An 11,187-nucleotide genomic window follows, 5' to 3' on the forward strand; every position below is an offset into this window, starting at 1 on the left:
GGCGCAGCTCAGAGCGGAGCATCACAGCGGGCTGCAGCAGCCCCTGCGGTCCGCAGTGGCCGTGGGGGGTAGGTCATCATTGATTTTAATTTCCCGCCGCCCGGCATGGTGCGAGCAATGCTGTCATGCAAACTAGCTAGGCAGCCTCCCTGGTCAAAAAGGAAGATCATCCTGGAGTCAATCTGAAGCCATCAGATTACTTCAGCTGAGATATTCCTGTAATTATATGGGGACGTCATCCCAAACCATCCTGAAGTATGCCCATAGGGGAAAATATTTAAATGGCATGACTCTTACTGTAATCACAAAAACTACTCTAGGATGGTTTTTCGATGACTTCCACTGGTAGGAGGTGATTACCTTTTACAACTCCATGAATACTAATTGACAACTTTGGGATGAGCGTGAATTACTCCCGGATGGGCTCCAGACAATTTAAGGATGTTTGTGGATTATTCTCGGATTATCCTATTACCGCTTTAAGATGGAAGTTGATTACTCTGGAATTATAACATGATGATTTCAGGATGGGTGTGGATTACTCCAGGGTGAATTAATGATAACTCAAAAATTAGCATAAATTATTTAGGATTACACCTCAAAAATTCCATGTTACAAGCACATTAGCCGACTGCCAGAATTCCCTTGCAGGGTCCCACTATTAGTTTAGGAATATGGAATTGCTGGTAGCGAAATATTTAGTGGATGCAAAATGTCTTCTTTAAACAATACCATGAATTATTTGCAATGCCATGAGTTCTAAAGTATGACCTAGATCTTCAAAAGTGACACTTAACGCAGCACAACACCCAAATTTGCTGCGTTGCATCACAGGGTGAGAGCAGGAAAGTGCCATGTCTATCCCTCACCCTTGCACCACTGCACCACTAGGCAGTCGAGCCCCATGCTCCTTTGCACTATGGTGCAAAGGTGTCTGCGAGAGTCTAGCTTAGCTTTTGTACTGGAAGGGCCCCCTTGCAGTACAAAAAATACTTTGGGGCCTATTAGGATGATGGGCTGACTTTGTCCGCCCGTCATCCTAGCGGGGAATGGGACCGCCCACCATAAGGGCGGGGGTCCCGGGGGTGGCATTAGGATGTGCCCGCCACTGTGGCGGGCACATCCTGCATTTCTAGCATTGTGGCGGGCGGAGCGCTCAGCACCGCCCGCCACAATGCTAGAAATGCTTGTCAGCATTTGCATATACATAGCGGCAGGCACCGCGCGGTGCCTGCCGCTTTGTATATGCAATGGTACCCTCCCATGGGCTCCCCCCACCTGTACTTCACTCTGGGGACCCACAGGGGGCTCCCAGAGTGAACACCGCATGCCTTTCCGTGGCGGCATTGCCGCCACGGAAAGTCATTGAGACCAGACCATTGTAATATGGCGGGCGGTGTCTAACAGACACCGCCACCATGTTACCGGTTTTCCGCCCCGGCCGCAAGGCGACCGGGGCGGAAAACATGCGGGCGGTGTTTGTCACTGCTGCGGTCCCCTCCGCCATCGTAATATGGCGGGGGGAATGCAGGGAAGGATGGCGGGCGGATTGCCTCCGCCAGGGTGGCGGTGGCCACCGCTACCCTGGCGGAGGCAATCCGCCCGCCATCCTAATGGGCCCCTATGCCTTGAAAACGTGAAAATGTTTCCATTGTGGATGAGTGTTGTAACAAATACCAATTTGCTCTGGTTTATAAACCCTGAAAAGATTTTGCGTCAATTCCGCTTTATAAAACTTAAGCAAACCAAATACAAAACTTCCATGAATCTGGTCCCAATTAGAAGATCAATATTACTTTTTAAACTCTACCGTGAGTTGTAGGCACTGTACAAAATAAATCTCAGAAACATTCCTTTTGGCTAGCTTTGTGCTGTAGAAATACCACATGCACACAAAAGTAGAGGCTTCAACAAGGTTATACTTTGCATTCAGATAAGATTAACAACTTGTGCAGCTACTCCCATACTCCTGACTCACTGGGACTTGCCTTACTTTGAGGTACAGAGGATGATCTGAAGTGGTTTAATGTGGTGACCAAAGGCAAAAGACTGAAAAAAGTAATAGTTAAATGAAAAAGCATCAAAGGGTATATGGAAGCATGTAATTTTATTGATCTAAAACACATATTTGGACCCATAGGAGCCAGGATACTGAACAAGAGAACATAAAGAAAGTCCAGGACACTGTTCAAGGGGGGAGGAAAAAATGCCAGACTACTACAAAAAGAACAAAAAGGCTTGATGAAAGTCAGCAAATTCAATGTTTGTTTTTAGATTCAGAGTTTTCGTTAGTCCTCTTCCTGTATTGCAAATCTTTACAGCCAGTTTCCTTCTCATAGTTCTGTTGCCCAGTGATGGCCAGCCGCCATCACTTCACATGGACTTCATAGAGTCTGGAGGAAAAAGAAATTAACATACATCAGTATCATGTTAACCCCACTATTTTAGGTTTTTAATAGAACTGGGCTGCCTTTAAAATATTCCAATCCTTTTATTTTATATAGTGTGCCGATGAGATATGGTTACAAGGGTTCATAAGTTTTACATTAAGGTTACTTGGTCACAGAGGTAACGGAGAAAGCAAGGCATTGGTGAAGAGGTGGGCAGGAGGTAAAGAAAGAAGTCTCACCTTTCCAAGTGAAGAAACTGCAGCTGTTCACCAGACGCTGTCACGCTTCCTCTGCAAACAGAAAGCAATCAATACCAGATTTCATTTACAAAACCATCATGAGGCAGCCATGTTGAGCCTGAACTCTGTTTACAGTATTCTTATTTGGAAAACAGTCAAAAAATGACCATACTGAGCAGAAAGGAGCTTACAACCAAATGCTAGGAACAGAGCAACTGATCTAATTATTGGGAGAACTGAAATTAAATCCCAACTCAAGGTTATGCGCCAGATTTGCATGCCATTTGTAGCGCACATTCTAAATGAGTTGCAACCCCTCCCCCATTGCTCTTTTGCAGATGGCTGTTAGTTAAGTGTGAAGGAGTCTGTGTACAATAATATGATCCAGGACCACATATGCAAACATACATTTTAACACTGTATGTATATTCATGTATTTTTATAGTCCTAAATCAAAGTGGAAATTGTGCAAGTAGTGGCTGGGTGTGGTTCTGCTTGGGCAACAGAATCCCCCAATACCAGTTGACAAGTGCAAATAGAGCCATGAGGCCATGCTTAGTAAGAGCAAAGCAAGTCAAGTTTGCCCCATGGCACTGTTCACCGCCATGCGGAATGGGGCACTGACCGCATAACTTAATGGACTCACGATTATAAGGAAGAGGGCACAACTCTGTGTTCCAGACCATGGACAATAGAAATATAATGTCAGGTCACCAGTTGCTATTTCTTTTTTCAGGTGGAACGTTGCTTAGTCTTACTGGCTGAGAAAAACTTGGAAAAACTAGGTGTTCACTATATATTAGCACATAGACATACTTTAATATTTTTGCCAAGGTAGCATGAGAAAGATGACATCACTGCAGGGGTTCAAACATTTTTGTAAGACTGGATCTCAATGCACAGCCACGGTTGCAGTGGCTTTCAATGGCCAAGTGATAGTGCAGGTCAGAAATAGACGTCTAAGACATCCAGAGATAGGAGAGAGATATCCTGTGTGTTTTTTCCAGCTTGGGGAAGTGATGAGCTCTGTATTTAACAGTTGACTGTTTCAATGTTGTCCCTTTACAGTTGCATGACTGTGGCACCAAGCCCCTTCACCACTCATTCAAACAAATTTGCTTCTGGAAATACTATCAGGGCAGAGTGATAGCTTTCCAGGATACCAGTGATCTATCTGTTCCTTAACTATCCAAGCATTTCAAATTCGTAGAACAAGAATCCATTCTACATCCTCCTTTCAGCACCTAAAACAGGTAATACTGAAGATGGCCATAATCTATGACACAAAAGCTGTTTCACAAAAAACAAGGCCCTAAACACCCAGCATTAGACAGAACAAGGCTCAAGGAGAGCAGGGTGCGGGCATTGTCAGTCAAGCCCGCTCCTATTGTGGACAGGGAGCTGGGTGGAGACAAGTGTGGATAAATTGGTCGGTCTGTAACAGAACATGGTTCGCGTTCAGTCACAGATCGGCCTAGCCTTTCCCGCACTCCCTTTGTGTTGTCGACTTACCTGCTCGGGTCAGGTTGTCCAGCAGTCGGGAATTTGTGGTACCTTGATTGGACGTCTCTGACATGTTACGGCTCCTTCATGCGGGTCTTCCTCTTACAAGTCATTGATCTCTTCTTCCGGGTTCCTGTCCGCATCCATGTTCCCTCGCTGGAGGTACCTGCTTGTGTAGCTCTGTTTCTTCGCGCCAGAATTTCTTCGGCCTCTCGTCCTGTACACAATACAATGAAAGAAAGATATATTTAACCAAAGAATCCTCGTCTATCAGGTTTATGGTAGGATGATAATGTTATATATGGTTATAAGGACATAGTTACTTATCTGATTTATCTGATCCACCGAGAGTGGAAAAATGGTTATTCTTTTGTTTCCCTTATTTAACACAGGCTGGATATAAAGAGAAAATAGATGTAAGTTTGTTTCCTGATTTCTTAAGGAGACACTATATTCTTATCTGACCCAGCACTTTTTTGGTATCGATTTTTCATATTACATCCTATCTAGGAAAATATGTTTTTTGCCTGGTATTAATTAGGATGCATATTTTGAGGGTCTAATTGAGTCCTACTGTGGCATTTGTTAAGGTTAGTCCCTCATTGTTTTTTGCAATTATACATATAACTTCTTTTACCATAAGGTGAATAACTACGCTCACAAAAAAGAGCCACTGCCCATTCTGCAGAACCAGGCAAACAAAGATGTGGGCTCATAGCCATGCTGCATAACCAGGCTAAGAAAAAGCAGGACCCTGGCAGAAGCTGTATAACATAGGCTCAAATACAATATAGCAGTGCTTAGCTGCATAGAACACATTTAATTCATGCTACATACACTAGATGTGGAGCACTGATCTGTGCCAGACACAAGAGCTCACATTTATACTGGGTCACTGGTCCATGCTTCATACTCTGGCTTCACCCACATAACTAGCCTATGTTGTTTAGGGGGACAAAAGAACTATAAATATTGCCACTTTTTTGGTTTGCATTCAGTGAAGTAGCCCTGATACCAGGAGTAGGGCTAGTGGAGTTACAGCAGGACAGCATCACAATACAAATGTTTACTCTTTGCTTTTATACACACTTTTTCCAATATAAAAATAATTATTTGGGCCACCTCCTTGACTTGCCTCTCCTCTCGTGCAAATTAAAAGGATTTTTTTCCTTTAGCTTTATAAATATAATTAACTGTGCGCTGCCACAGCAAATGTCAATTTTAACTCTGCAACAGCTGAAATGCATGTGTTAATGGTTGCTCTGATTAGGTTTACCTAATGTGTGCTTGTGAACGGCATGGTCTCTGGACAAGGCCTCTCCCAGAAGCGTGGCATGCTGTGTGGCGTCTCAATCATACTCATCCGTTGCAGCTTGCCACCTGCTGTGGAGGAAAGAAAGGGCTCAGAAAGAAGGAGGCTGTGTCTGCGCTACTGCTGCATGACTTTATTACACACAGATTGGCAAAGGCCATCCAATCAAGAAGCAAGGCATTGTGAAGAGGGCAGAAAGAGTTAAAAATGTACCTAAGCAATGATGGGGAAATGACGACTGCTGTAGGGGCTGTATGTGCTCGTATGGTGGGGGAGGGCTTTGTAATGCGAAGCAGAAGGGGGATCAAAACGGGCAGAAGCAGCGACTGTAGAAAAACATCACTAAAGATACATACAAGAGTTCTTATGCAAAGGCTATAAGGAAGGCAAGCCCTAGTACACTGGTGCTCCTGAGTTTTCAAAGGAAGTGAGGCATCGGCTGAGGGAACAAGACAGGAGGCAGCAAAGAAGTTCAACGCTGGAATAAACCAATAGTAGGAAGGAATAAAGCGTTTGTATCGTTTACAGAAGGTCTTGCTTGCGGCAACGCATGCGTGCTGCCAAAGCTCAACCTCAAAATGCATACTTATTAACCATACACAATAAAAACAAATTATTTAAATTACGTAAAAATATATTGCAGGATTTCCCCAAACCATCGAAGATAACCATTGTGTCGATTTTGCTGGGGTTTGTAACAGCAGTTAAGTAAATGAAGTAAGCAAAATGGGGAGATGAATGGTAAGGGTGTGTGAAGCACAGAAAGAGAGAAGAGGCGAGGCTGAAGAAGACTGGATGTATTAAAAAGGACTACAGGCAGAAGAGTCAGAGCTGAGCAGAAGGGGAGAGAAGCGTTGAAGGGGTGGGAGAAGGGAGGCTGAAGAAAAGAGAAGGAGAGGCTAATACCGAAGAATACCAGCAAGAAACAACTGAGTGGAAGTGAAGGAGCAAGAGAAATGAGGAAGATGTACCCGGTGAAGAGGAATAAGGTATAAGAGGCAAAATGAAGGACATTGTAGGGTTAGGAAGGACTAACTTGGGAAGTTAAGAAATAACCTACCTTTTTTTTTTTTTAAAGAGTTTTATATAGCGCAAACTCGACCTGAAGATTTCAGGTATCAGAGCACCTAACATGAGCACCAGTTCCGTTACAGATGGACACATTCATTTTTGTTAGGCGCAAGGAGATTAAGTGATTTGCCCAGAATCACAGGATGTTGAGCGTTGTTGCCGAGACACGAAACCAGTTCTCCTGCTTCGAGGTTGACCTCTCTAGCCTTAAGGCTGCATCCTCTCACCTCTTGTTAGGAGTACTGAGAGTTATTCATGCCGCCTAACACATATACCACTGATGCACCGGAAGTGCTTGGCCTCAGTGATCTCTCATATTAAGGGTCAGTATGGCGGAGTGGAATAGGATGGGGCGGAGTAAGGCAGATAGAGTGGGGTAGATTGGGTGGATTCGAGATGGGTTGATTGGAATAGAGTTGGGTAGGTTGGAGTAGGGTGAGGTAGATTGTGGTAGAGTGGGTAGACTGGGAACTATTGGAATGGGGTAGTTTGAAGCGGGTTAGACAGGTGTGTAGTGGGGTAGGGTGGATTAGCTTTAAATCAGACTGTTGTAGTGGGGTAGATTGGGGAGGAGCTGGTTTGACTGGAGTGTGGTAGAGAAGATTGGAGAGGGGTAGGTGGAATGGATTGAAGTAAAGTAGAGTGGAGTGTAGTAGATTGAGTGGATTAGAGTATGGTAGATTGGAGTGGGGTAGATTTTAGTGAAGTGGTGTTGGATATAGTGAAGTGGGATAGCAGAGTGGAGTAAAATGGAGTGGAGAGTTGTGTGGTAAAGTAGAGTTTCATGGAGTGGCATGGCATAGAGTGGAGCAGAGTGAATAGGTGTATAGAGGAGGAGTATAAAGTGGAGTGGCATAGTGAGGAGTATGTATGGTGTGATAACACACTGCCGTTAAAGACAACACATTTCCAATTGAAATTGTCCATTACATTTGCATTTGAGAGAGACGAGGGTCAAAAACAGGCCTGGGTGAAATTTAAATTGTGTGCAATTTTTTAAATTTCACATTACACTTGCGTCAAAACATAAATGACACATAATGTTCTTGAAATTTCACGTAAATACTTGAAAGAAAACTATACGAATTCCATACTATCTTAGTCAAATGAGAGCTGAAAAAGGGGCAAGAAGGAGGTGAGTTATAAAAGGATGGGGAGAGAACTGAGAAATAACTGATGCTTCTCCCTAGTAGTTTCCTGCCACCTAAATAGTTTTCAGTTTCAAAACATTCCCCTCACAAGTTATCAATGATAAGAAAGAACAGTTCAGCAACAAAAATGTATATTGAAGCCATTAAATAATTAATGCAATACAGAATATGTGGTACCTCACATCCTCAATTTTTCAAATCTTAGAACACTTTCTCTAGCACTACTGGTTTATAATTTGCTTCTTGGGGAACTGCGAAAGCCCATGGTGGACCCCACACGCTCAAGCACGTGAGCAGAAGGCGGAGACGAGTGAGCAAGTAGTGGAAGTGGAAGACGGAGCGCGAGTCCACTTACACTTCTACTTAATGGACTCTCACTTAACTGGAAACAATCTGGTCTTCTGGATGACAATGAGTACCTGTACCTCAAAGTCTTCAGACCCACGTATCCTTGGCTGTATACTTTACCCAAAGTTCATAAGAATCTACCGTTTCCTCCTGGAAGACCGATAGTATCGGGGATTGGGGGTCCCACCGAAAGAATCGCAGAGTATGTGGATCTTTTCTTGGGATCTCTGGTCAAGAACCTTCCGTCTTACATACAAGACTCCAAACACATACTGAGTATCATGTCAGACATGGAGTGGCAACGAGACACCATATTAGTAACCTTGGATGTGGTGTCTCTCTACACCAGCATTAATCCCGAACTGGGCATATCAGCCATCACCAAACTTTTATCCAATAGACCGCCTTCACTCTGGGCACACACCAACATGCTACTACATATGATGAAGATCATCCAAGAGAACAACTTTTTTATTTTCGATCGAAAATGGTATCGACAGAAAAAAGGAGTGGCCATGGGCTCCAAATTCTCACCCTCCTTCGCTAATCTCTTCATGGGGGCTTTGGAGGCAGACTTGATTTGGGGCACCAAAGGAACTCAATACATCGACTCCATAGTCTTTTGGGGTCGATACATCGACGATTGTTTTCTCTTGTGGTCGGGCTCTGAGGAACTTCTTCTTTCCTTTTTCAAACATCTGAACACTAACACGTGGGAAATAAGCTTTACCATGCAACACAGCCGCACTAACATGGAGTTCCTAGATCTCGAATTTTACGTGAAGGACAACCAATTACACTCTAAACTTTTCAGGAAGCCTACTTCCTGTAACTCTATTCTCCATGCCTCTAGTTTCCACCCTGAGCACCAGTTACGTTCCATCCCATATGGAGAATTCCTAAGAGCTAAACGTAACTGTAGCAAACCCAGTGAATTTGAGAAATGCATTTCCAACATGAAAAACAGATTTCGAAAGAGAGGGTACTCTAACGCATCCCTCAAGACAGCAGAACAAAGGACCAGAATCATCCCGAGACCAGATTGTTTGAAGACACGCACGGAGGTAGAATCCTCCTGCCAGCAAATCAGACTTATAACAGAATACAATGCACTCAATCACACTACCAAAAAAAGCTTCAATAAACACTGGAAACTCTTAACAGAGGATCCTGTGCTCAAGGAATTTCTTCCGGACAGACCTTCCATCACGTACAGAAAGGGTTTCCCTTTGAGAAATAAATTGAGCCCCACAGTTTCCCCAAACACTACAGCTCACGACTGGCTAACCACACGAGGCCTAGGATTCCACAAATGTGGTTTCCGTTCCATGTGCATTTGGGGTAAACATGGGACCACAACTTTCAAGGGTCCGGAAGGGACAGTGTACAAAATCAAACACAACATCACTTGCCTGACCAAATTCGTAGTGTACATAATCGAATGCCAATGTGGCAAGATTTATGTAGGCAGCACGATCAGGGCTCTGAAAGAAACGATCGCTGAACACATGAGAGCAATTCAGAAAAGAGACCCCAGGCACCCAGTAGCCCTACACATAGCTGAATGTCAACCTCTGGAGGAAGACATCAAAGTGCGTGTCTTTGGGATTGACATGATTCCTCTCAACATCAGAGGGGGTAACCGAGAATTGACACTCAGACGTAGAGAAGCCACATGGATCATGCGTCTACAGAGCGTGGAACATGGGCTAAACTACGACCCTGAGCTTCAATATTTTCTGGGTGACTAATAGTTGCCCCTGGGGATCCCCTACTTATGATATTAACTGCATTATTGTTTTTTAAGAACTAGTCACTGATTCACTTAATTAAACATAGACATTTCTAGAGAAGTCTGCACCTTTTGGAAAGAGGATGATACCACCAACTGTATATTCTGAAATGTGCACAATTATGATGTATTGTATATTTTAATGTGTTACTTGTATTTTGGTTCATTACATGCTATCGACGAAACTGTTGGCCAGACATACAGAAATGAAATACTGTTGAGAACATGATTTATGAGCTCACAAATGTGTGGTGACGATGTTGCACCCTCACCCTTTGAATAGCTATCTCATCTAATTGCGTTCTATAAACGTCACTACGTCTAGGGTGCACCGGGGCATATCAGCCGTTGACAATCACTTCTGAATACAATATACTATTCACTATGGCGCAGCACTATTGCACACCTCGACTCATCCAACTACACATAAACACCCGAATACCAAATAACTCCCTTCTCAGACATGGCGGTCATGTTTGACAGCATGTGTTTCGACATCTTCTATGTTTATTACTCCTATAAAGAGACACCTCCCCTACGGTCACGAGTCCGTTCACGAAAGACGGCGACCGGGAACCAACAGAGGAGGGATACCGCACTACGGGTACGTTGTTGGGCTTTCTCCACAACAACTGGATTCCCTTTGCAAATCAACTTAAAGAGCGTTTACGACCAGGCTCTCGCATTTCTAATGCGTGCGCATACACTCTTTTTACCTTCCACAGCACACCGCTAAATGAGTAAACGAACCCGTTTTCTGAAGTACTTCTACAGACGGATCCCCTCCCGGTTACTGCCTGATACATACCCGTAGTAAGGTACAGCTTTATTCGCAACCTACCCATGGTTGCCGCTAACTTTACCAGTAATGTAATTTAGAGTGACGAGATATACGTCACATCCAGCCTGATAACCTTTGCATTTCATGCTTTTGCTTTTACCATAGCGCTATAATTTGAAGACTGTGTCCAACCTAACAGGGCGGAACATAGAACCAAGAATAATATTTTGCATCGGACTATGTTGGATATACCATTCCAACTCACCCATTAATTAGAATCTTAAGACTCAGTGGTAAGAACTCTTTCCACTTTGTCACCTTTTAACCTCACTCTTCCAATTCTTACTTCCAACACAGGTGTCCTCGGACATTCCCCATTTTAATGCCTTCCTGATGAGTTTTTTCCTTTCTCCCTCCAGTCTCTCTCTAATCTACCCACATAGAACGCTACTACAAGTTCCAGACTTTTCTCAACCAATACGTTTGGAGTTGAGTTTAAAGGTAATTACTTTACCGTTTAGAGAGACTTTATTTTCCTTTAAGTCAATTCGGATACCACCGATCGTTTTAATATAAACTACACTTACACGTTCCTGTTTG

Source organism: Lissotriton vulgaris, chromosome 6 (genome assembly GCF_964263255.1).
Source record: "Lissotriton vulgaris chromosome 6, aLisVul1.2, whole genome shotgun sequence".
Classification (NCBI taxonomy): domain Eukaryota; kingdom Metazoa; phylum Chordata; class Amphibia; order Caudata; family Salamandridae; genus Lissotriton; species Lissotriton vulgaris.